Source organism: Dermochelys coriacea, chromosome 2 (assembly GCF_009764565.3).
Source record: "Dermochelys coriacea isolate rDerCor1 chromosome 2, rDerCor1.pri.v4, whole genome shotgun sequence".
Classification (NCBI taxonomy): domain Eukaryota; kingdom Metazoa; phylum Chordata; order Testudines; family Dermochelyidae; genus Dermochelys; species Dermochelys coriacea.
This window is the reverse complement of record NC_050069.1, coordinates 75,440,769-75,468,476: the sequence shown is the minus strand read 5'-3', so window position 1 is coordinate 75,468,476 and position 27,708 is coordinate 75,440,769. Positions and strand designations below refer to the sequence as shown.

Genomic DNA, 27,708 nt, shown 5'->3' with positions numbered 1-27,708 from the left:
TAAAACAAGTAACTTCACTGAGACCAGTGGAGTGTTGTGGTTGTTAAAAAATAAACCAAAAAACCCCAATGTAAATGAGAGGAGAATCAAACTATGTGCATGAGAGTGTGGGCACAGGCTTGGGAAGAGTGATAGCAAAAGAAATCGAAAAACATTTTGGTGGGGAAGAGATAGATAGTGGGTCAATTTCATTGGTTAGTTACACACATAGAAATGTTGATCTGAGTGGGATTGTATTCATGTAACTGAGTGCAGAACTTAACTCAGTGCTTTAAAAACTTCCTGAGTCAGACTGCTATTGAATGTTTATTGCTTAGGGCTTGTCCACATGGAAACTTAGTGTGTGGCAAGCTGGGATTTAAATGTACAGCTGATTAGCCTGCCATGCGCTAACTGGTGAAAAAGCCCCTGCTAATTCATACTAAAAGTTCCCTAGTGTGCTTTCATAGAATCATAGAAATGTAGGACTGGAAGGGAGCTTGAGAAGTCGAGTCCAACCTCCTGCAGTGTAGTAGGACCAAGTAAACCTGGACCATCGCTGACCGTTATTTTTCCAGTCTGTTTTTTAAAACTTCCAAATATGGGGATTCCACAACCTCTCTTGGAAGCCTATTCCAGAGCTTAACTAGCCTTGTAATTAGAAAGATTTTCCTAATATCTAACCTAAATATCTCTTACTGCAGATTAAACTCATTAATTCTTGTCCTACCTTCAGTGGACATGGAGAACAATTGATCACTGTTCTCTTTATAGCAGTCCTTAATGTATTTGAAGTGTGTTATCAGGTCCCCCTTCAGTCTTCTTTTCTCGAGATTAAAGATACCATTTTTTTAAATCTTTCCTCATAGGCCAGGCTTTCTAAACCTTTTATCATTTTTGTTGCTCTCCTCTGGACTATCTCCAGTGTATCCACATGTTTTCTAAAATGTGGCAGCCATAATTGGACCCAGCACTCCAGCTAAAGCCTCACCAGTGCTGAGTAGAGCAGCATAGTTATCTCCCATGTCTTACATATGACACTCCTGTTAATATACCCCAGACTATTAGCCTTTTTCACAACCGCATCACATTGTTGACTTTTAGTCAATTTGTGATCCACTGTAACCTCCAGATCCTATACAAGAGTACTACAAACTAGCCAGTTATTCCTCATATTGTAGTTGTGCTTTTGATTTTCCCTTTCTAAATGAAGTACTTTGCATTTTGTCTTTAGTGAATATCATGTTGTTGAATTCAAACCAATTCTCCAATTTAACAAGGTCCTTTTGGATTCTAATCCTGTCATTGAGAGTGCTTGAGACCCCTTCCAACTTGGTATCATATGCAAATTTTATGGATATACTCTTTATTTCATTATCCAAGTCATTAATTAAAATATTGGATAATTCCAGACCCAGGACTTACCCCTGTGAGATCCCCACTATATATGTCCTCCCAGTTTGACAGCGATATGTTTTTTTTCAACCAGTTCTGCACCCACTTTATGGTAATTTCATCTATACCACATTTTCCTAGTTTGCTTCTAAGAATGTCATATTTGACTGTGTCATTTTGACTGTGTCAAAAACCTTACTAGCATCAAGATGTATCATATCTACTGCTTTCTCCGTATACAGTAGGCCAGAAACCCTGTCAAAGAAGGAAATTAGGTTGGTTTGGCTTGATTTGTTTTTGACAAATCCATGCTGGCTATTCCTTTCAACCTTATTGTGCTCCAGGTGCTTATAAATTGTTTGTTTAAAAATTTGTTGCAGTATCTTTCTAGGTATTGAAGCTAGGCTGACCAGTCTATAGTTCCTTGGGTCTTCTTTGTTCCACTTTTTAAAGATAGGTACTTTGTTTGCCTTTCTACAGTCTTCTGGGACCTCACACACCCTTCAGGTTTCAGAGTAGCTGCCGTGTTAGTCTGTATTAGCAAAAAGAAAAGGAGTACTTGTGGCACCTTAGAGACTAACACATTTATTTGAGCATAAGCTTTCATGAGCTACAGCTCACTTCATCGGATGCATTCAGTGGATGAAGTGAGCTGTAGCTCACGAAAGCTTATGCTCAAATAAATGTGTTAGTCTCTAAGGTGCCACAGGTACTCATTTTCTTTTTACACATCCCACAGGAGTTCTCAAAGATCATTGCTAACAGTTCTGAGATTCCTTAGCTAGTTCCTTAAGTACTCTAGGATGAATTTCATCCTACTGACTTGAATACATCTAACTTATTTAAATATGCTTGTTTTTCCCTATTTTTCTTTCCCCTTCATTGTTAATATTAAATGTGTTGAGTATCTGAACTCCATGAATCTTTTTAGTGATGACTGAAGAAAAATAGGCATTAAACACTTGAGCTTTCTTGATGTCACCCATTATTAGCTCTGGTTCCCTGGTAAATAGAGGACTTACACTTTCCTTCCTTCCTTCTTGCTCGTGCTTCTAATGAATTTAAAGAATCTCTTCTTATTGCCTTTTATGTTCCTTGCTAGATGTAACTCATTTTGTCCCTTAGCCTTTCTGGTTTTGTTCCTGCATGCATGCTCTATTATTTTATATTCCTCCTTAGCAGTTTGTCCATGTTTCCACTTTTTGTAGGATTCCTTTTTGATTTTCAGGTAATTTAAAGAGCTCCTAATAGAGCCACATTGATCTGTTACTATTCTTCCTCTCTTTCCTTCACATTGGGATAGCTGGCAGTTGTGCCTTTAATATTGTTTTCTTGAGAAACTGCCCTCTCTCCTGTACTCCTTTTCCTCTTAGATTTTCTTCACATACCTGTCTGTTTTCTGAGTTTGTTAAAATCTGATTTTTTAAAAACACGTTATTCTTAGTCTGCTGCTTTCATTCTTTCTTTGCCTTAGAATCATGAAATCTGTCATTTCAAGATCACGATCACCCAAATTACCTTTCTCCTTCAGATTCGCTACCAATTCCTCCCTGTTGGTTAGAATCAAGTCTAAAATGACTATTTTCCCTGGTTATTGCCTCCACTTCCTGGAACAAAAAAATGTCTTGAATACATTCCAAAAGCTTCTTGGAAATTTTATGTTTTGCTGTATTATTTTACCAACAGATACCTGGGAAGTTAAACTCCGCCATTACTACTAGGTCTTGTGTTTTGGGTATTTGTGGTGTTTGTCATTCACATCCTCTTTCTGATTTGGTGGTCTATAATAGACCCATACCCTGTTTTTTACCCCTTTTATGTTTTCCCTTGGACTTTCGGCTGGTCTGCATCCAGTCTCCTTCTGGGCCTCAGAACAAGTGTATGCATTCTTGATATATAATGCAACATCTCCTCCCTTTTTACCTTGCCTGTCCTTCCTGAACAAACTATACCAATACTCCAGGCATGAGACTTGTCCCACCAAGTCTCTGTGATGCCAATTAAGTCATAATTGAGCTTATGTACTAATACTTCCAGTCTCCTTTCATTTGTGTATAGACTTCTAAGATGTTGGGCAGATTTCCCCCACTGATTTCCTTCTTGTTGCTCCTATGACCCTATTCTAATTGTCCATGTCCCCTCCAACATTTCTGTTAAGGTCATCTTTTTTATACTTGCCTGTGGGCTTTTGTCACCTGCCCCGTTTAAAGCCCTCCTCACTAGATTGGCGAGTCCGTGCGTGACGATGCTCTTCCCCTTCTTTGTCAGATGGACCCCATCCGCTTTGACCTACTGCTGTTTTTTATGGAACTTTTAGTGTGTAATAGCAGGGTCCACATGACAATTTAGTGTGAAGCAGGCTAGTGCACTGTACGTTCAGACCCTAAGTCTTCCTGTGGATAGGCCCTTAGATATAGAATTGTGTTAGAGCTTCTCTAAGAGAAAATACATTGTTAGAAAGCGTGTTAACAAACATAATGTTAAACAGTATGGCTTTAGTCCTTAGTGTGGACAAGGATAGTCATGTTTGAAAACCCTAGCTAATCCTAACTAATACATTTTAAAAAACAACTGCCCTTGTCCAATGTCCCATACTGTTTTAACTTGAGTGTCCCAACTAGCCTCTGAAGTTATGTCTTGATGGAATAAAGCAGATGAGTTGACACATTTGCTGCTGCTGTTTGAGATGGTTTTCTGCAAGGCTGTTTCAGGTGATGATTCATCTTAAGTGATCACTCTCCTTACAGTACTTGTGGCACCTTAGAGACTAACAAATTTATTAGAGCATAAGCTTTCGTGAGTTAAGCTCACTGAACTGTAACTCATGAAAGCTTATGCTCTAATAAATTTGTTAGTCTCTAAGGTGCCACAAGTATTCCTTTTCTTTTTGCGAATACAGACTAACACGTCTGCTACTCTGAAACCTCTCCTTACAGTGTGTATGATAAAATCCATTGTTTCATGTTCTCTGTGTGTGTATATAAATCTCCCCTCTGTATTTTCCACCAAATGCATCCGATGAAGTGAGCTGTAGCTCACGAAAGCTTATGCTCAAATAAATTTGTTAGTCTCTAAGGTGCCACAAGTACTTCTTTTCTTTTTTCAGTATAGTTAGTCCCATGTGCTCAAAAATCAAGAGCCAGGCCTCTCAAAATCATGAGATTGGCTTTAAAAATGAGATATTTTAAAATAAGACTACATTTTAGATACCTTTTATTTACTTTCTGGTTTTTGAACCTTTAGGTTACACTTGGGTCACATTCTCAAACTTTTCTCTGCAAGCTTGTGAATAGAAGATTACTTTTAAACAAAACTTGAAAGCTGAGCTTCTCATGTATTCATCTGACTTTAGAAGCTGAGGCTTTAAGAAATGCAGTATATCGAATATCTTGAAGCTCGTGATGAAATTGAAAGATCTGGCGAAGCTATTCATTTTTGTTTATATCTTTGAAATAAACAAGGAAATTGAAATCAAGCGTATGTTAATGTAACTTTAAGGTGTAAACTGTGCAAAGGGGCATATGTGTTGCCTTACCCAGGAGGAGCTTTTGGGGCAGACACAACTGCTTTTGGAAGAACTGGGGGAGTTCAGATTGGATTGGTTCCTGCTGCACCCTTTGAAAGGATGGCTGGCACAGTAGGTAAGTCTCCCTCCTTGCATGCTCATGGAGGGCTTGTCACAATCTAGTAATACACACTGAAATACATACAAGTTCAGCAATGATTAGGTAACAGTTCTCATACCAACATTAGCTTACTTTAAATTGAATATAATTACACATGCTGTAAACAGTTTGCAGCCCAAATAATAATCAAGAATACTTACATATATGCAGTGTGCTTGTTACCATTGCTACCAGCAGTACCATAACATTTTAATTTCTTGACTTGATTGTCTAGATTTGCAACCTTAATGTTGCATGAATGTTTCACCTTTTTCACATTAAATAGAAATACAGATGTGGTTTTATTTTCCATGTATGTACATGCTAAATTTGTATCTGTTCCTTTTTCTATAATTTTTAAATGATAAAGCTCAATAAAATAATGTTAGCACAATAAAAAATTAAGTGCTGTTATTTAAAAAAAGCAAAGAGAGAGCAAAGAGGTAAACCTATAATGGGGTCTTGTCTCTTTTTAATCTTGCAGTATATCATTGCAGGCACTGAATCTAGATATTTTACTGCATAGTAAAGCATATGCTAAAATTAACAAATTTCAGAATATCGTATAGTATTCAGGTAAAGATGGTCTTATCTTTGTTTATAGCTCAATATTTTTTGTTTATAAACACTCCTCTCCCCCTTATTCTATTTGTTATTGAAAACCACATCATTCAAGGCTGCCTGAGCCAGCGGATCATGTGATTTGTCTCTTCCCCTTCATCCCCCATGATCAGCCTGTCTCTCTGCACACGCTGTTCAGTAAACAAACTTCAGAGAACCAGCCCAAGCTGGTTCAGAGCAGCCAGTTCATTCACACAGAGCACTTGGAAAGTGATGCTTTTGCACAGCCTTGACGTACTGGCTCTGGAGGGCGGAGACGTTAGTATTTGTTTTCATTAATGCTTTTTATAGCTATGAGCCAGCTGTATCTGGTTAACATTAGCATGGGACATTTATTAGCGTGCAGACTTCTTACGCAGGAAAAAGGGCTTCTGATGGAAACAGAGTTGTTACTCATGGTGTTCATGGCTGTGTTTACATGAAAACTGTTTGTGCTGTCATAGAATATATATTAGAACAGTATGCGTCTCTTTAAAGAAATAGAACTCTACAGGATCCAAGGGGACTTTGTATAAAACTTTAACATATCAAAACATAAGACTTACAGAATTCAGTTACATTTTTATAAACAATGCACTTAGTTGTTATTTTAAATAAGGCTCAGCTAGAATGCAGCTGCATAAAGCATTTTCTCTTTGGCATTTAAAATGAGTTAGGGATATGTCATATTCCTGCAAGTCTTGAATAGGTCATTCTGGACTGCTGATCTAGTTGCTTTGCATTGATTCAAGTGACTGGTTATTGAACCGAAGATTTTTGGAGAACAGCTCAATTATCCTTTCCAGTTTCTCTCTTTTTTTACTTTTCCTTAATCCTCCTCTGAAAGAGAACTATTCAGAAAGCTGTTTAGAGAGAGAAACCAAGGGGGTAAGAAATGCTGTCCTTGGAACACAGCTGAGGTGGTCTCTGACAATCCTGTCAACCCATCCTCTCTCCCTGCTGTAATTAAGGGTCCACCACCAGCTCTGACAAGTCTTCTCAACTAGATTACAGCACAGAAACCCAAAGAAGTAGTAGGAACTTTTGTTTCTGCTCTGCCTACCATTTCTGCAGAAGATGTGAAATTAACACTGTCCCTTTTACAAGCTAACCTAGCTGTCCTAACAGTTAATCCCAGGAGTGCCCCGCACACCAGCATCTCCCTCCTAAGAAACGCAGGCCTGTCTCTGCTCTCGAGGCTATAGCTGCTGTTCTTCCACTCCCTCACAGTCACTCTGCCTCTATTCACAGGAAATCTGAAAGTTTTTTTTTTTTAAGGGAGAATACAGAAAACTGGTAGGCTATGGTGAAAGGGCCTTAGCATGACTTTCCATTCCTGTCACCTCCATTATAGTGGTAAGAATTGCCTCAGGTGAGAAATAGTTTTCAGAGTCAAGGGGGCCTCAGAAAGTTCACTGTAATAGTTTGTTTGTATGTACAAAAACATCCCAATCTTCTCAGAATAACTCTCACTACATCAGCCATCACATAGGAGCTTCACTTCACTGTGGAAGAGAAGTCTGATAAAGCTATACCTTTTTAGCCCCCCAAACAGTGCCCTTATTAAAAGCTATTTGGCAGCTCCTGTGGCCTTATTTACATTGTCCATTCCCAAAGCTGAACTATACTTTCTGTAACTAAGGCCAAAATCTGGTTCGCTTCCAAGATTGAATCATTAGTAATCTCCTGTTGGGATACATTTCCTGCACCCATTAAAGACCATTATCCTGTCAAAAGAAAATGAACGGTATTTGTTCCTTACATACAGCCTGTGCCCAGAAGGTATAGTTGGGAAAGCATCCTGATTTTCCTACAGACTAGCCCCAATAGCCCCATGATCTGGCCTCCTGTTACACCTGTGCTGTGGCTCATTTGTCTCTCAGCTTGTGAAATAGCTAGCCATATGGTGGCTAGAAGATCCTTTTGATTATGTTCTTGGGCAAAAGGGGAATTGATATAGTCATCCTGCATGCTATTTTACAGATCCCTTAGATCAAGCATGAACCACTTAAGTTGGGCTGGAACATTTTAGATTATCATCTTGCTGATCCTGAGTGCCAAGATGGAGGAACACTTGTGATAGACCTTGTTCACATTCATCTCAAACTTCATTTCCTCTCCTTTCTAGTTAAGTAGAACTATTCTTCCTAAATAGTTAAGCTATTTCTTAAATCCTGGGAAAACTTTTTGTTCTGATGGAACCTTAGTCTTCTGTACATATGTCCCTTGGTCCCAATCCTCCATAATTTGATCTCACGTTGTCCTGTATGTGTACATGTTGGGAGGCATTTCTTTAGGAACTAACGATACTAGCAATGACACTGTGGTGGGAGGGGTTAAACCTTTCTGCAAAGATGTTTTTTTCACCAGTGGTGTTGATGTTCTCACTCAAGAAGATCTGGGACATCAGCAGCATATTATTAGATTTGGAAAAGTTTTTTTTTCTTTTGAAATTGTGCAAGTTCTGTTTGATCCATCACTTGTTCCCTACATCACACCACTGATTTATGCAAAGACCCTAAGTCTGTCCTCAGAATTCATGCTTCAATGAAATCTGAGAGAGAGAGAGAGCCTAAACGTAATAGAGTTAGGCCTTGATCCCCTAGTAATCTGTTTCCTCCAGGTATTGGTCCTATTTAGACTTCCCATTGGACATGTTGATCAATCTAGAGCCTGAATCTGGTGCTCTGAGTTGTCATCTCTCTTGAGCTGCTGGAACCATGAGACCTTGATCTTTAAGCTCCTTTTTCTTATGGGTTTTTCAGGTAGAACAGGTACAGCTGACAGCCACTTCATTCAGATCACCACAACTGGGATTTTACTGAAATAAGGTGGCTCATCGAGCCCATCTGCACTTCCGTACTACAAATACAACCATATCAAGGCACCTGGTTACACTATGGATCTTCCCTATCCTGGTTGCAACAATGTGCCAGTTGATAGGTTAGCACATAACTGTGTTCTGAACCAAGCTAAAGCTTTATATGTGACCCAAGTTGAGAAGAACTGCCCCATTTTTACAAATTGGTGGCATGGGGTCAGATGCAAAATACAATCTGCTCTTTTAACAGACTATTGCTAGCTTGACACCAGTCTATTTTATTTAATTTAACTAGGCATTTATACCATACTCCTCACTCAGCTCAGTGACTGAGTAAAATCACCCTTACTCTGCAAAACAGCTATATACCATCCGTAAATACTGATGTATTTGATATTCAGAAATAATATTTACAGTTAAATAAAAGGAGTACTTGTGGCACCTTAGAGACTAACAAATTGAAAGCTTATGCTCTAATAAATTTGTTAGTCTCTAAGGTGCCACAAGTACTCCTTTTCTTTTTGCGAATACAGACTAACACGGCTGCTACTCTGAAACCTGTTACAGGTAAATACTAATCCTTTCTTATTTGTAAACCACTGACAATATGCTTTTTGCTCTACAAGACACAAAAATGAAGATAACCCTTGTCCCAAGGATCTTACAGTCAAATGGATGTGGAGAACACAGGACAAACTGGGAAACCAAGAGGAGAAAAGGAATAATTGTCTGTTATTACTTCTTGTGGGTGCTGCAGAAGAGTGAGCTATTATGGCAGATTTGAATGAGAGGTTGGAGTCCTTGGTGGGTTGGGTTTGGGAGGTCTTCCCATATACAAGTGCAGGACTGAAAAATATAAGATGGCAGAAGAAAATGAACATTTGCAATACCTGCAAATTATACACACGGTGAGTCTTTAATAAGTGTTCATATTGCTATTACCCTGTCTCCCCTCCATTATGTTTGTTTCACTCATCTGTTACATTTTGTGTTTAAACCTAAAATTCTATGCTGTTTAGGGTGGGGCTGTCTTTTGCTGTATGCCTTATAGTGCTTAGTACAATGGGGCCTGGACTTGGTTGGGGTCTCTAGGCATTACTGTCAAAAAATAAATGGGGTATACAGGCTGGCAGAACAGAGGGGCTGAATGGAGGATGCAATAAGAGACAAAGGTCCAAGAGGTAGACCAGGGCAGCACAGAGCAGGGTCTTGAAGGCAAGAACAGAAATTTAAACTTGATATGGTGAGAAAAATAATCCAGCAGAGGGATCTGAATAGGGAGTTGATAATCCTGCTTGTTAAACATGTGCCAGTTTACTATCTCTCTCCTGGATTCTATGTTCATTATAGTTAGCAACTCGGTATCATATTTATAGTTGGTTTAATCCTGCTTCTACCTTAAATCAATAGCAAAACATTCATTAACTTCAGGGGGACTAGGATTTGGCCCTGTGTGTGTTCAGCTCAAGTGTTCACATTATGTTAGTAGGTATAGAAGCTATCAGTAATTTCTGTACGTATGGTTCCAGTCTTTAACATACATTTTAGTTTTGAGTTTGTGGAAGTTTCCTATATGGGAAAAACAATTTTTAAAGGGTAGTCTTATGGTTTATTGGGGCCAAAATAGTTAATGCAATTTGATAGGTTCTATTGTCTATTACATTTGTGGTTCAGAACATGTATCTTTTAATCCACATTTGTGTATTTAGGATAAAAAAAAATTTTTAGATACCGTGACGGGGCAAGGCCAGATGGCTATAGTAAAGTAATGGGAGGCAGATATATTAGCCATGGGCTAAACAAATCCCTGTTACCAGAAAAAGCAAATGGCAGCTGCTCCAGGTCAATTAAGACACCTGGGGCCAATTAAGATCTTTCCAGAAGGCAGGGAGGAGGCTAGGTTGATTGGGACACCTAAAGCCAATCAGGGGCTGGCTGAAACTAGTTAAAAGTCTCCCAGTTAGTCAGGTGGGTGCGCATGTCCGGACCTGTAGGAGGAAGTTATGCTATTGGAGAGACTGAGCAGTACACACCATATCAGGCACAAGGAAGGAGGCCGTGAGGTAAGGGTGAAGTGGATCTTGAGGAAGTGGGGACTGCTAAGTAGCCCAGGGAATTGTACATGTCCTATTTCTAAAAAGTCAGCTACTATAGCTGATACTATTAGGATCCCTGGGCTGGAGCCCAGATTAGAGGGCAGGCCCAGGCTCCCACCTTTGCCCCCCTGATTAATCACTGAGACTGAGCTTTTCCTCACCTCCCTCACTGGCTTATGATGAAAATGTCTCAGTAGGCTGTGACCCTTGCCTCTAGAGAGAGAAGGGCTAGTGGGGGTCACAATGAGCCTCTGAGGCTAGCGAAATCCACTGGGAAACGTGGGACCCACGGAGACAAGGAGAGCTTTGTCACAATACATACATATTTTTCCCTAGAGTGATCGAGAATCTTCAAGCATGGGAGCCAGATTACAATCTTTCATTTATTATTATCTTGCTGTATGCAAAATACACCTCTGCCCTGATATAATGTGGTCTGATATAACATGAATGCGGATATAACGCGGTAAAGCAGCGCTTTATAACGCAGTCCTCGGGAACCAAAAAATCTTACTGTCTTATAGGTGAGACTGTGTTATATTGGGATAGGGAGAGGAACCACTCCCCGTCCCAGCTCACCTCCGCCTCTTCCCCTGAGCACGCTGCCACTGCTCCGCTTCTCTCCCCCCCCCCCCCAGGCTTGCCGCGTCAATCAGCTGTTTGGCACGGGAAACCTGAAAGGGAGGGAGCGGGGGGGGCAGAAGCGGAGCGGCGGTAGCGCGCTCAGGGGAGGAGGCAGAGCAGAGGTGAGCTGGGGCGGGGAGCAGTTCCTCTGTGTGCCCCCCTTATTTGCTGCAGCCCCCCCACCCCAGCTCACCTCCACTCCGCCTTCGCCTCCTCCCACGAGTGCGCCGCAGCTCCGCGGCAAGCTTGGGAGGAGGGAGTAGCGGAGCTGTGGCATGGTTGTGGGAGGAGGCGGAGGTGAGCTGAGGCAGGGGGGTGCAGCAAGTAAGGGGGGAGCGCAGAGGAACCGCTCCCCACCCCAGCTCACCTCTGCTCTGCCTCCGCCTCCTCCCCTGAGCGCGCTGCCGCCGCTCCGCTTCTCCCCCCCCTCACTCCCTCCCTTCCAGGCTTCCCGCGCCAAACAGCTGATTGATGCAGCAAGCCTGGAAGGGAGGGGGGAGAAGGGGAGCGGTGGCAGCGCGCTCGGGGGGGGAGGCGGAGGTGAGCTGGGACAGGGAGTGGTTCCTCTCTCTACCCCGATATAAGACAGTCTCACCTATAAGACGGGAAGATTTTTTGGTTCCCGAGGACTACATTATATCGGGGTAGAGGTGTATCTGATTTTTATACAAAATTTTTAAAAAGTATAAAGTTTCTTTAAAAATAGAGTACAGCAGAAAAAATCAGTTTACATGGTAGAAGACATATATGAAACACATCTTGAGTAAACAGGTCTTAGTTTAGTTTCTTATGTTTTTGGATTAAAGGATAAAACCATTCAGTAGCCAGATTCTCAGTAAGGACAGGGTTTATGGAACTCCTGTTTCTTGGAAAATTCCAGTCAGCATTCTGAAAATGTTTTCTTCTTTTTGTGGTTGTAAAAGTGATAAGTGTGCATTAGCAGTGCTGGGAACTGAAGTCGTCTCCCTATACCACAGATACAGCACAGGGCAGCCTTCCCCACAGTGCCTACTAGTGTGCCTCTCCCTTCTAACTGAGGCAGCACTAATACTGGTTAGAGAAGAGTTCAGCTTCTAGACCCGTTTAATCTTTGACTCTTCTGATGAAATGACCAGCAAGGCTGTCAGTCAGTGCCAGTTGTGAAGAATGGGTTTTGGTCATTTCATATCTGACACTGACAATTGTAAAATGGCAGCAATCTTCAGTCAGTGGTGACATGACCAGATCTGAAGCAACCTTGAATTACCAAAAAGAAAAGGAGTACTTGTGGCACCTTAGAGACTAACAAATTTATTTGAGCATAAGCTTTCGTGAGCTACAGCTCACTTCATCGGATGCATTCCAATGAAGTGAGCTGTAGCTCACGAAAGCTTATGCTCAGATAAATTTGTTAGTCTCTAAGGTGCCACAACTACTCCTTTTCTTTTTGCGAATACAGACTAACACGGCTGCTACTCTGAAACCTTGAATTACCATTCCATTGCACCAGTTTGTTCCATTTTCTAAAATTCTCTGATTTAGAAAGTGTATTGCTTAAACATTTATTTATTGGCTTCGTTTTTGACTGTTTTCTTGGTGTAGTAGTTAAATGTGCCACAGCCAGTAGTCGCTCTTACAGTGTTTTATACTCAGATGAAGGGTGAAATGATTGGATCAATATTTTTTTAAGTGAAGACTATGACAACTAGAAAGACAAGATGGGTGAGGTAATACCTTTTATTGGACCAGCTTCTGTTGGTGAGAGAGACAAGCTTTCAAGCTCACACAGAGCTCTTCTTCCGGTCTTCTTCAGGATCTGAAGAAGAGTTCTGATTAAGCTCAAAAGCTTGTTTCTCTCACCAACTGAAGTTGGTCCAGTAGAACAGTGGTTCTCAATCAGGGATACCCCTGGGGGTATGCAGAGATCTTTTAGGGAGTACATCAACTTATCTAGATATTTGCCTAGTTTTACAACAGGCTACATAAAATGCACTAGCAAAGTCAGTTTGAACTAAAATTTCATACAATGACTTGTTTACACTGCTCTATATACTATACACTGAAATGTAAGTGTAATATTTATATTCAAATTGATTTGTTTTATAATTACATGGTAAAAATTAGAAAGTAAGCAATTTTTCAGTAATAGTGTGCTGTGACCCTTTTGTAAGTTTGTCTGATTTTGAAAGCAAGTAGTTTTTAAGTGAGGTGAAACTTGGGGATACGCAAGACAAATCAGACTCCTGAAAGGTGTACAGTAGTCTGGAAAGGTTGAGAGCCACTGCAATAGAAAATATTACTTGACCCACCACTTCTCTCTAATGTCCTGGAACCAACACAGCTGCAACAACACTGCATACAACTATGACAGCTAGTAGACAAGGAGGGCATTTCAGTGGGATAGGTGCGGTATGTCAAGGAAATATAGTAGGAGAGTAGGGAAGGACTCAAGCTGTGGTGAGAGCTAGGGTTTCACTGGGCAGCTTCAAGGAAGGGTTGGCAAACCTAGTAGGACTGGCTCTTTAGGTGCACTTGTACTCAACCAGCCTGCTGTCAGTGTCACTGGCTTGTGTCTGCTTTAGGTGTCCAAGGGCAAAACATTTGTATTTTATTAAGTAGAGACATCCTCTGCATTCTTAGGGTAATAACTTGCCTCAGAAAACTGAGAATGTCACTTCTTTATTTTTACTGTTTCAGTAGACAGTGCTCAAATGCAGAGTCCAGGAGAATGCAGAGAGTAGTTGGAACTCTTTTCCTCACTCAATTATCTCCACTCTCTTTTCTAAGGCCTTGTCTACACTGCCACTTTACAGCGCTGCCACTTTCTTGCTCGGGGGTGTAAAAAACCACCCCACTGAGCGCTGCAAGTTTCAGCGCTGTAATGTAGCAGTGTAGACAATGCACCAGCCCTGGGACCTACTCCCCTCATGGAGGTGGTTTTTTAACAGCACTAGGAGACCTCTCTCCCAGAACTGGTGCCACGACTACACAGCCATGTTAAAGCGCTGCTGTGGCAGTGCTTTAACATTGCTAGTGAAGACATGCCCTAATATGCCTAATTTCTACTTGAGAGTTTTCGGTTCATCAGCATTATTTTAGAGCATTCAAGAGTGTGGTTGGCATCTCACAGTACAAATAAAATATGGTCCCTTCCCCAAAAAGTCTGATTTTTAGACATGATGCAGTGAAGGAAGTTACAAAATAGGAGGATGGATAAGAAAGAGTTACAATAGTGAGATTTCAGAGTAGCAGCCGTGTTAGTCTGTATTCGCAAAAAGAAAAGCAGTACTTGTGGCACCTTAGAGACTAACAAATTTATTAGAGCATAAGCTTTTGTGAGCTACAGCTCACTTCATCGGATGCATTTGGTGAAAAAAACAGAGGGGAGATTTATATACACAGACAGAGAACATGAAACAATGGGTTTATCACACATACTGTAAGGAGAGTGATCACTTAAGATAAGCCATCACCAGCAGCGGGGGGAGGGAGGGAGGAAAACCTTTCATGGTGACAAGCAAGGTAGGCTATTTCCAGCAGTTAACAAGAATATCTGAGGAACAGTGGGAGGTGGGGTGGGGTGGGGTGGAGAAATACCATGGGGAAATAGTTTTACTTTGTGTAATGACTCATCCATTCCCAGTCTCTATTCAAGCCTAAGTTAATTGTATCCAGTTTGTAAATTAATTCCAATTCAGCAGTCTCTCGTTGGAGTCTGTTTTTGAAGCTTTTTTGTTGAAGGATAGCCACTCTTAGGTCTGTAATCGAGTGACCAGAGAGATTGAAGTGTTCTCCAACTGCTTTTTGAATGTTATAATTCTTGACGTCTGATTTGTGTCCATTCATTCTTTTACGTAGAGACTGTCCAGTTTGGCCAATGTACATGGCAGAGGGGCATTGCTGGCACATGATGGCATATATCACATTGGTAGATGTGCAGGTGAACGAGCCTCTGATAGTGTGGCTGATGTGATTAGGCCCTATGATGGTATCCCCTGAATAGATATGTGGAGTGAGATTGTGTGGTAACTCTGCAAAGGCTAGTGTAGATTGTAACAACAAATTTGTGAGTTGGTAGCAACTCCTCTATTTAGGTAGTCTAACATTTTCCATTATAAAGGATTCTTGTGACCTTTTATTTGAGAACTTCCAGACCTTTGATATTCAGCAGGGGGAATGCCCTCAAAGTAGAAAGTGCCTTGTTTTCTTTGGCAGCAGCAGCCATGTGCAGGGAATACCTGGAAGCTGCCAGGAGGGAATGGGAGAGTCTGGCTGGGCTTCCCCCTTTCAGACCAAATGTATGGCCCCTGTGGGGGCACCACATGAGTCAGGAGATCCTCCAACTCCCAGGACATAAGAAAGAGAGCTGGACCAGGCTCCCCAACCCTACCCCCCAGATCCTGCACGTGAGCGTTAGCAGCCATCTCAGTCTCCGGGAGCAGTATATGGAAGCTACCCAAGTCCTGGGGGTGGGGGTAGTGGTGAGGGGGGGAAAGGGGAGAGAGAGGGGCTGGGGCTGGAGCTGGGCTCCTATAGTGATCTCCTGGACCCAACCATCCACCACAAGTCCCTCTGGAACAACAGCCTTTTCCTGCTGCCAGCTAAAGTAGTTAGGACTGTAGCCAAGTAGAAGCAGCCTATGCTGCATTGCTGAAGGCTCAGGTCAGAAACCCTGCTGATGAACTGATGCTTTCCAGCTCGGAATCCTGCATTAAACTCAGATGGAGACATGAGGAGGGTAAAAGAGAGACACATAGCTACACAAGCCCTTTAAGAAGAGGACTGCCTATCCTCTCCCCTCAGTACTGAGTGAAAAACTGTAGAATGGGTGCAATTTAAGAATGGGTGCATCTGGAGCTCATGAGGGATATGGACTACGACCGATGGTATCAGGAGCATCCAGTGCTCCCAAACTGTCCATGAAGGAGATGGGAACCAGTCCCTTGCAGCAAGGAAGGATAGGAAAGAACATTAGCCTTCCATGTAGGTGGTATGGTGCTGCATCCAAGCTTGCACTGTCAGACCAGCCTATATCAAAAACTCCAGCCAGCTTGTTACACTCTTGTTGAGGACCTTATGATTTACACTGATCTTGAGTCACTGAACCTTTTTAATCCTTTCAGACAGTTGAAGAACTGGTTCTATAGAAAGACATAATCACCTCACGTGCACTGGTCCCAAGTATTAGGTGTGTCATGGACACTTCCACACCATTTAGGCTCTATTTTCCTTTGTTTGTGTCCAGCTCTGCTGCTACAAGACAGACAGTGATGTCAACTCCATCTATAGAACTCCTTGGACGAACAGGAGATGGTACCAGTAGTTCCCCTGACAGCACAAGCACGAGAAGTTAGCCTGGACAGGGCTTCTAGAGCCTACCAGAGGTTTCTGCATCCCTGTGACCTGTACTGTCGGTCTAGGAACCCACAGTAACACCTCCAGGGCCCGCTTCCATACCCTTATGAAATTAGCTTCTGACCATACTGGGGTCCATGGGATCCGTACTTTCAGGCCCCAGACTATGAGGATCCTGGGCACCATGTTCCACAGAGATTGCCTCCAAGAGAAGAGCCTCAGTCCCTCTTAGAGCATGTCACTGAGCTGGAACAGCCAATATTGACAGAGCTGCCAACAGCATTTCCTTTGCCTCCAGACGAGGCAGTGGCACCAGCCACTCCATCTCCCCAGGATGATTATAGCGAATACCAGGACTCCCTTGGAGATTCGCAGAACCCTCCAGATCACACTGGAGGAGGTTCAGGATTCCATCCGTAAACTTCTGGACATGCTCAATTCTACAGTTCCTTCCAAGGTTGTGCTCCCTACTAGTGAGGCTGTATTGGAGCCTGCTAAATCTATGTGGCACACCTGTGCCCTGACCCTGAAGAAGGCTGAGAAGGAGTACTTTGTGCCCTCCAAATGGACAGAATACTTGTTCTCCCACCATAACCTGAACTCTCTCGTCTTCCAGGTGGTCATGGATAAAACAGGTTCCACCAGCCTAGGTCTGCTCTGTTGAACAAAGAAGCCAAGAGACTAGATCCCTTCATCAGAAATAATTTCTCCTCAACCAGCCTACTATGCTAGATTGTGAAAATACAACTTTATCAATTACAACAAGCTCTCAGAGTTTGCCATTAAACTACTGCAGGAATGTGGACCCCAATCCCAGATCATTCCTCCAGGCGTCTCTTGAAGCAGTGGACGTGGCTTCATGCTCCATGGCGTTATCTTGGTTATGAGGTGGGCCTCTTGGTTGCAGTCATTGGAGGTCCAGGTGACACTTGAAGATCTCTTAGAATCATAGAATATCAGGGTTGGAAGGGACCTCAGGAGGTCATCTAGTCCAACCCCCTGCTCAAAGCAGGACCAATCCCCAATTTTTGCCCCAGATCCCTAAATGGCCCCCTCAAGGATTGAGCTCACAACCCTGGGTTTAGCAGGCCAATGCTCAGACCACTGAGCTATCCCTCCCCCTGCTCATCTTTAAGAGTAACAATCTGAAGAGACCTGCTAATTGGATGTGGACATCTGCGGACCATTTTTGTGTATCGCAGATGGATGCGGATCCAAATTTTATATCTAAAGCCCTGCAAATCTGCAGATATCCACAGATCATTTTTGCAGATCATGGATCAGATGTGGATACAAATTTTGTATCTGCACAGGGCTCTAACAATCTGTTTAGTGAAAAGACTGATGACTCATTTCACTCCCTCAAGGACTCTCCTGCCACTGTCCTTGGGAATATATACCCAGGGGAATTTTGTAAGCTACCTCAGCCCTTCTATCTTCAGAGGGCCTATGAGCCTGCAAGGAAATGCCAGACACATTGCACCACCGCCATCCCCGTTTCAGAACCAGCTGTCTATCAAGAAGGCATTTTGACAGGATGCTCAAGAGCCATCAGTCAGCCTGCACACAACCAGTTTCCCCACTCCCCTTCGATGGCCTCCAGGCCCATTTTCTTCTGATGTGGTATCATGACCTCCTGAGGTCCCTTCCAACCCTGATATTCTATGAATATCTATATCACTTTAGACAAAAGAATCTTGACATCATTTCAATTGGCTTCATGATCGAATTCCTGTCTATCCCTTCTCCAAAACCCCCCTTCCCAAGAGGATCCTCAAACAGGAAGTGGACTCCTTTATCAATTGAAGGGCAATAGAGCCTATAGCTTGTCAACACAGGAGGAAAAGCCTTTACTCCAAATAGTCCCTAATTCCCAAAAGGAAGCGGGGTTGGAGAGCCATCCTGGTTCTAAGATGGCTGTATCTTCATCCACCACTCATGATTCAGGATGACTACTCTGGCTGCTATAATCCCCTCCCTGAATAAAGGTGACTACTTTGCAGCTCTCTGTCTGAAGGACTCCTATTTCCCTATTCACCCAGCTCATAGGCGATTTCTGCTGTTTACGGGGGTCTACAGCACTTCCAATATGGAGTGCTTCATTTCAGCTTATCGACAGCCTCAAGAGTCTTTACAGTGGCTGTACTAGTAGCACACTTGAGCCAACAAGACAACCCAACATTTCCTTACCTAGACATGGTCGTATCAGGAGGTGAAAGTAGCAGTTTTCTCCTTACTCAATTTGTTTCAGTCCTCAGGACTTCAGGTAAATGCAGAAAAGTCCACATTAACCCCCACACTTTGAAGATGTAAACTCTGTGTGTGTGTGTGTGTGTGTATGTGTTTGTGTATGTGTATATATATATATGCATTTTATTTTTAATTCTATTTGTGCCAGAACTTTTGCAGCTTGATTGTTGCTTCTTTCTGATGCATAATGTGAAAAATTGAATCTTTCCAGTTCGATGTATCAGAGATCATGAAATTCAGTTAATACCAAAACTTTGAATTGTTTCCTAGGATGATGATTTTTAAATTGTTGCCAAAATTAGATATTTTAAAATGTGAAAATCTCATACATTAGAAAAATGTGAAATATTCTGTGTATGCAACTTACTGTGCTTCTGCAAGGACACTAATAAGGGAGTACAACCCCACCTAAGAATGCAGCTAGATCTTCTAATATGATGCAGTCTACGGTATATCCTCCTCTTTGATGACTGTTTTTTTTTTAAATTGTGTATATGGGGCCTATATACCACAGTGATGGGCACATTACATAATACATCAGAATGCTAAATGATCACATGTATCTAAATAAATTTGCATCCATTAAAGGTTACTTATTTATGTTTTAAAAACCCAGCAATAAAAAGTGAAATGACTAATTAGTATTACATAGTATTGCATAGTATTACATATTTTAGTAGTAATGTTTTCTCAGATCATTACTGATCCCCGTTATTGAATATCCAAGCTCAGACTATGCTCATGTCAGAAAACAAGCTAATGTCAAATTGAAAAATTTCTTTTTTACAACCATGGCTGGTGAAGCCCTAGCTGGCAGTACATTCAGTTCCATGTTCAAAAACCTTACAAGACCAGTTTAAAATACTATTATAAATGTTTATAATTATCATCATTAAGGTAATTTAAAGCTAGAAGCAAGCTATAATTCTTTATGGCTGGACAAACTGATGCTGATTTTTGAGAACACAATCATTTTTTAAATTTTTGCCTCCTTGGTACAATTACATGATTCTTCATTTTCTATTATTAACAGTGCGAAGGACTGCTAACACAACTATACAAGAGATAAATATTGAGAGTCAAAGATACTGACAAGAGAAGCACCATGATTTTAAAAATCATTTTGATGGGATGGTTTTTTTTTGTAAGGGAGAGTGTCAGGCTATGTCTACACTAAAACACTACAGCTGCACAGCTGGAGTGCTTCACTGTACACAGTCACCAGCGATGGAGGGGTTCTTCCATCACTATAGTTAATCCAGTCCCTGAAAGAAGGTAGCTAGGTCAATGGAAGAATTCTTCAGTCAACCTAGCGCTGTCTACACTGGGCTTTAGGTTGGCTTAACTACGTCTCTCAAGGTGTGGATTTTTCACATCCCTGAGAGACGAAGCTATGTTGATGTAAAGTTTCAGCATAGACCACCATTCAGTTAAGCTAGCATAGAGGTCACTATGTCTCCCCCTTCAACAAATCCTTAGAGGCTTAAAAATAAAATATTTTTCCGTTATAAAATTTCAATCACTCATTTAGATTTGTTATTTTAGGTTGCTCATAAAGGCTGGTCAGTGCTTTGAACTAAAGAAATAATGTTGGAGATTTGTTTATGAAGAGGAAAAGAACCACTACCACACACACTTCAGAAATTATAGAACAAACAACCACTGTACGGCGCGGGATGAGGAAAGATAAAGGAATCGGCGTCAAATCTTGCGTCTATCCTTTAAGAAAGCCCTTTAAATCGGGGCTTGATAAATTCATTGACACATAGCAAAGGACTACACCCAGGAAAAAAAAGTAGTGCAATGGCCTAAAGCCATGACTATTTATGTACATTGCTACAACTTCAGTCCCCTCTCAGAAGTTCAGCTCTGTCCCCTGACACCAATTAATCAATTTTATCTCCACACATAAAATCAGCACTGTCACTCATTTCCCACATAACGCAATCCCAGTCAATCAAATCTGGGTACTCCTTTCAACCCCACAAGAAGTAGGCTATTTCATTTATTAGGAGGAATGTTCAGACATGTTTAATTTTTAAGCCTTTCATATTTTGTAGAATACTGCAACTATTAAACATGTTATAAAATGTATGTCTGGAAAACAAATCTCAAAGACCATTGGAATTCATTGAGTGGTTTAGGAAACACCCCTGATATGTTACTTGTAGTTGGTTCTTGCACATATTTTTCCTTCCTTCATACTGTTAAATCTAACTACACATGTAGATAGGCCAAAAACACTGCTTTTATTTCAGCCCATTCAGAATGCATACCCTGCAAATCCTGAAACGGTAGTATTGTATTGGGGGTGAAAAAGCATAGTTTCCCAATAACTGTAAAATTGGGAGTCTTTGTCAGGTGGGGAGGAGAGTAGATACAGACTATATCTGCCTTTTTGAAGTTTAGTGTTATAAGTATGTCTCTAGCATTGTGTTTTTACCAGCTACCTTTATGGAGGGAAGTATTTTACTCATTCTGCAGAAATTTCTCATTCTGCAGAAATATGTACTAAAACCTAGTAAAGCTTATAGGTTTCATAATATAGACAGTCTTGCCAACACTCTGGCCTGAATTTGGCACTGCCCCACCATCTGAAGACTTGTGTCCTGGGAACAGTTAACTTTTTTGTTGTTTTACCTCACCTCCTATTGGTAGATAAGACGATACTGGTTCTAGCAGTAATTCCTTATTATAAGCATAGAGAAGATACTGGTAGTATCTTAACTACCAGTAAAATGGTAAAATAAAACTTCAATTGCTGGGCTTTCTCATTAAGTACAAAATGATAAAACATTACTTGGAAATAGCCTCTATTCTTTTCCTTCACTAGCAGATAATTGTCTATGTGAGAAGAGGAAACTGTACAGCTTATCAAGTTTGACTGAATACCATAACTTGTCATTGTGGTATATGTCAAGATGCTAGCCCTCACAATTCGGTGTGACTATAGACTACTACTTTTAGTAAGGTTTCAGAGTAGCAGCCGTCTTAGTCTGTATTCACAAAAAGAAAAGGAGTACTTGTGGCACCTTAGAGACTAACAAATTTATTTGAGCATAAGCTTTCGTGAGCTACAGCTCACTTCATTGGATGCATTCAGTGGAAAAGATAGTGGGGAGATTTATATACATAGAGAAACAATGGGTGTTACCATACACACTGTAACCAGAGTGATCACTTAAGGTGAGCTATTACAAGCGGGGGGGGGGGGGGGAGGAACCTTTTGTAGTGATGATCAAGGTGATAAACACAATCTTTAACAGAAGCCTGCAGCCTGACTTTCATTTGTTGAGGTCTCTTAAGAAGGGGAGTTAGGCTGTATATGTGTGTGTGCGGACACAAATTCCTGTCTATGTATTGTATGCTGGGAAAACTAAATTGACTTCAAAACAGCTTAAAACCAGAGAAATTTTACATGATTTTTATCTCAGAGATGGGATTTTCCTGGGTTTTGGTGAATTTCTGCCATTTTTTTAGATATAAAGGTTTTTGGGTTTTGTTTTTCAATCTGGCCCATTCCCTAAATCTCTGGGAAATTTTACAATTAAATTGCAATTGTTTTTAACATTTTACTACATACCATCCTCTGTATAAAAGGATATTCCCCAAATGTACAACTAGCAATGAAGAACACAAGTGGCAAAACAACATTCCCAACCAAAAACCAAAGTTAAGTTTAAGAGCATAACACCTTCTTTCACCAAAAGTCTGAGTACACAGACGAGCCTTGCACCATTTGGTTTCTATGACGTGCGGAGGAAAGTCTGTCTCCCACCTCATCATTAATACAATATTAGGTTTGGTTTCTCTGCCTTTGAACTATTGAGGTGTAAAAGGTCAATGTTGGGGTTCCATTTGTACTGAGGACTGGCATGGGTGTTTTGGAGCAGATGCAGTTAATCTTGCAAAGAACCACTAAAATTTCTCTACATTTGTGGATCATGGATCCTAAAGGTCATTACGGCCCATAAACAGATTTGTTGTGGTCTGTAAGATTAAAGTGAGTGATAAACATGTAGATTTTAAAAGAAGATTGACAAGAAGCACTCGGTGCAAAATCTTGCTGCTCAGGCAGAGCAGATCCATTTTTTAAAAAAGAAGAAATATGAAATTGGATAATTTAATAGAAAAAAGGTTTATTTGAATGACCATAGCACCTATGAGCCCTAGTCTTGTACAAACACAGAGCTAAAAAAGAGTTCCTATACCAAAGAGTTTACAAACTAAGTTACTCTAGCTTAGTTATATACTTCAACAAACTTCTATTATTGAAAACCAGAATTGTGTTGAAATTTATACCAGCATAAAAATGCATCTCAGCATTCTTTTAAAGTTGAATCTGGTCTTTACATTTATTTTGTGAGGAAAAAGAGGAGGTTAATATTATTTTTTTCATGACTCAACCAGAATTTTATAAAAATATAAAAATTTTGTTTCAGAGTAGCAGCCGTGTTAGTCTGTACTCGCAAAAAGAAAAGGAGTACTTGTGGCACCTTAGAGACTAACAAATTTATTAGAGCATAAGCTTTCGTGAGCAAGTGAGCTGTAGCTCACGAAAGCTTATGCTCTAATAAATTTGTTAGTCTCTAAGGTGCCACAAGTACTCCTTTTCTTTTTTTAAAAATTTTGTTGTGTGCTAAGATTTTTCTAAGCTAAGTTTCAGCCCAGAGCATTTTTTAAACAGCACACAAATAGTGGTTTATTATGGAAAAATTGATTCAGAAGGCATACCAAATCTTCTAGCTTCTGGAAGCCGTGGCAGCCTAAGCTTTCTGACGATAAGCTTTGAACTTTGTGCCTTTTTTTTTTTTTCTTTAACCAGTCTTGCCTCTGACAATATGTGGCTGTATAAAACTAGTAAGAATGACTTAGCACATTTCTTTTCACATTATACTTTTCTGCATGTTATTTGCATACTGTCCTTTTCCCTCATCAAAATCATTCTGTATCTTGATTTAATTTCAAAGGTATGATATAAAGCAATTGCAAGGACAGGTTGGTGAGGCTGCCTCTGGCTGCTGTAGAGGTATTGTCATACCTCTGAAACAATTATTGGCTAAAACCTGCAGAAGGAGTAAAGCCTGAGTGGAAGTCCAATGTTCTATGCTAAAATATTGCAGAGATGAGGGGTAGAATCGTAGTGTACATGCAGTGCTTAATTTGTAATGAAAGAGGTGGCGGGGCTCAAGCAATTTTTTACATTCATAACAGGCAGCAAGCCCAGAGGTGCGGGGACTATGAACTTCCAAGCCCAGAGGTGCTGGGGCTCAGCCATGGCAAGCGCTGACACAAATTAAGCTCTGTATATGTGATGCTGGTCTACGGCTACTATACAGTATGGGTGAAGTAGCAGATGTTGACTGCTACCTCTTCTCCCATGTGAGGTTTTGGTTAAGTTGACGTGTGCCAGGTGTAAATACACTATCTGAGTCTTTGATGTATCCTGCACCCTCCTGCATGCCAGGGAGAAACCTCCTTGCACTGGGCCTGCTGCTGCTATTTCCAGTGCAGCCACCCTGAATTCTTAAGCTGCTTATGGGCTTTCTACACCCAGGGTATTGCAGAGCTTGACTTTATCTGTGCCTGGTATATTCTGCAGTGTTTACCATGTGTGATATTTATCTCATGTAGGTTAAATAAGTGATGGGACATGGAACTTTAGGATTTACTTCATGCATTTCCAAACAGCAGCATTCACTTTTCTGTACAAGTGTCATGTACAGCATTCAGGAAAGGACCTGGAACCTGTTGTATTGTATTCTGAAGTAATGACAATCTAATTGAAGTGCCCAACTTTGAAGGATGCTCAGTAACCTTTTGTGTATAAGCTGTGTACATCTATCAGTTTATCGGCAGTGTACCTTTGCATTCTCAAGGACTTGAAAAATTTGTTGAGGTTGCCTTGTGACTCCTGTTAGCATCTCTAATTTCACTCTCATGCAGAGTGAACAGGACAAGTGACCTTGCTTTCCAGTTCTTACTTTTTGACTGGCTGTCTCAGTTTAGTTAGGCACCCCGAAGGATAAAAATTAGAGAAGGTTAAAGAGAAATCAAATACATTCACCTCCTGCGGTGAGATCATGTAACATATTCTGTGCCTCTTATGCCAGAAATCTCAGCCATTATACATGGTGCTATCTGAGATGGGGACAGTTTCAGCCTGTCCTTTCATCAACTTCAGTTAGTGAGGAGCAGACCTCCTCAGCTGAGGAGCTCTGCAGCAGGAAGATGCTTACTGTGCTTTTTGTGATAATACTTTGCAGTTATAATGGTACCTTCCATCTGGAGCTCTCCCAAGGCTTTTACAAGCATGAAATGAAGTCTCTCGGAGCCCCAGTAGGTAGACATGTTGTTGATGTTATTTTGTAGATGGAGAAAATGAAGACTGGAGGTGAGGGTTTCTTTTCAAATACAGGCAGGCGTCTTCTGTTAGGCACCAATATCCTATCTAGGCACTTAAATAAGTGGCCTGATTTTTGGAGATACTGAGCATATGCAGATACCATTGACTATTACAATATAATTCCAACAAGATATCTCTCACCTCTCTCCTGGTGATTATTGGTTTTTATACTAAGGGAAATAGCGTACACAGTAGGGAAGCTAACAGGAACTCCAGGAAAACCTTTGTTGGTGCTTAAAATGTTCTGATACTCAGTTGGTAACTCTTGCCTATAAAAGTAACATAAATAAAAACTTCTGTTCTGTTCTATTTAGGTTATTATACTACTCTCCTCACCATAGTATCTGACTAACTCATGTATTGTAGCTGGAAAATTAACTCATCCGTTAGAGAAATACCATTTACTTGTACAAAAAAATTCTTATAATCACTCATTAGACCATACAGTAATGATGAAGGATAAGTATTATTGATAACTCCACAAAAGGGAGTTTAATACATAAAATCCAGGCTGTGGAATTGAAACCCAAACTGCAGAGTGAAGAGACAAGAAATACCAGGAAGCTTTCATTGACAATAAATATTGAAATTTGGGGACAGCATGCACAAAATGTTCAGTATGTAGCCTGGAGCCACGGGGTGGAGTGTTGAAAAATGCATGTCCTGTAGTGGTTATTAGGAGGGAAGTGGGGGGTTATAAATCCTAACTAGTTTAATATTAAATGCTCCTTCAGTGTCTAATTTTGATTCAAAATCAGCTGCTCTCAGTTACATTTGCTCACGCTCAAAAAACATCATTGGCTTTCTTGCTATTGACAATTCTTAGGAATACAAGCAAGTTAATTATTTGCAAACAGTGGGTATATAGTATATACTTCTCAGCATTGATTCCTCTGACAAGTTGAAAAATACTAGTGTTTCTAAGATGCAATGTTCCCACTACCTCTCAGACTGTCTTAAACTGCAGTTCTTTTCCTGGGGTGGTCTTTCTCCAGTCAGATCAGGGCAAGTTCAGAAGTAAATATTACCCTTTACTTTTCAATCCCTCGCTTACGATTTGGCGTGCAACCCATCTTTTATCACTGAAACAGAAAGCTTTTTGTGCATTAATAGTTCCCTACTTAGGTTAAAAAATTAAGTCTAAATAATAAATAAAGTACAAATGGCTGTGTGCTTAAAAATATAAATGCTTTGTGACCTGGAAAGGAGGGGTTGCGTGGAATTAAATATTGATACCAAAAGAATACAGTTCTGTGTGTTGGACATTTTCGTCATATTTCATGGGGTTCCTAGAAGACCACGTATCTGGGTAACTGGTTTAAAAAACAAACAAACAAACAAAAACCTCTATTACATGCCTGTCATCTTTTTTTCAAATTAAAAACAAGGGTGATCCAAAGGGAACTGAGTCCAGGCCAAAGTTACTACCCTTCTCTCCCCTCCTTCCACCCAGGAAATTCTTTTTTTTTTAAATTGGAAACTCGTACACACCACCATTGAACCATAAATTCAAATAATAGAATAAAATAAACAATCCTTAAATAAAATTGATATAGCCTGCTCTGATCCTTCAACTCTTGTTCAAAGCCAGGACCTTTCCTTCCCTTGTATACATGTTAGATGGTGTGACGGAGAAAAGAAAAAGGCTATCATCGAAGTCTCTCTCATAGTCATAAACTATGGGGTTTTTCTTCTTCTGTACAAACTTCAACCCCGATCCTGCAGTTGACAGCATTCAGGAAGGCTGCTGCTCTCATGCAGAGCCCCATTGACTTCAGTGGGTGTACACATCAGTCTGCCCAAGTGCTATCACATGCAGATAGGGGTCTGGGACCAAAATTGTCAGATACTGAGACTGGTTCTGCACATATGGGAACACAGCCATTTATGTTATGCCTTGAGGCATGCTCTCATGTAGTCTTTCGAGTGCCTGATTTTTCTGTAAAGTGTAAGCTTTTCCCCTCTGATCTTACATTTTAATTTTGTACATATCTGGGTTTTGCCTTTCCTATGCTTTAATATGATTTTTGGGGTAGCCAGGGAGTGCACCTTACTCCAGAAGTGCACCTTTAATTCATATCATTCTCTCACCTAAAATTTTTACATACTTACATTAGCTTTGTTGGGCCTTTCCTTACATTTTTACAGTTTTTAAAAAATGAGTAATTATTTCCTGGATATGAGGGACAGAAAGGAGGAGATTTTTTTTTACCTAGTAAGTTCTTGTCTCTTAATAGCAAGGCTTGCTATTTTTTACGTAGGCACACTCACACTCTGGAAAGCTAGGTCTTTTTTCTTTAAGTAGTCTTGGACATGTTGGCCAGTAATATTCTTAAAAAAAAATCCTATATACTTGCACGTTGATGAGTTTATTTAATGTATCGTAGATTGGAAAAACTTGCTGGTAGAGCTAGTTAGGAATTTTTTTGATTAAAACATTTTTCCATCAAAAATGCTGATTTAACTTTCTGTAAGAAAGGTCAGTTTTAGTGACTTTCCCTTTTTGATCTTTTTGGAAAAAACAAGTTTTGAAATTGT

General features: G+C 40.7%; 1 protein-coding gene and 1 long non-coding RNA gene across 7 annotated transcripts in view; both read left to right on the top strand.

Moving 5' to 3' along the window:
- Positions 1-27,708, top strand: part of SPIDR (scaffold protein involved in DNA repair) — a 318,808-nt gene that overhangs the window by 228,104 nt on the left and 62,996 nt on the right. The gene's annotated exons all lie outside the window — the stretch shown is intronic.
- On the top strand, positions 2,195-5,414 carry LOC122458695. Its single transcript, XR_006278855.1, has 3 exons — positions 2,195-4,085; positions 4,481-5,061; positions 5,168-5,414. It is a non-coding gene; the product is annotated as an uncharacterized LOC122458695 (long non-coding RNA).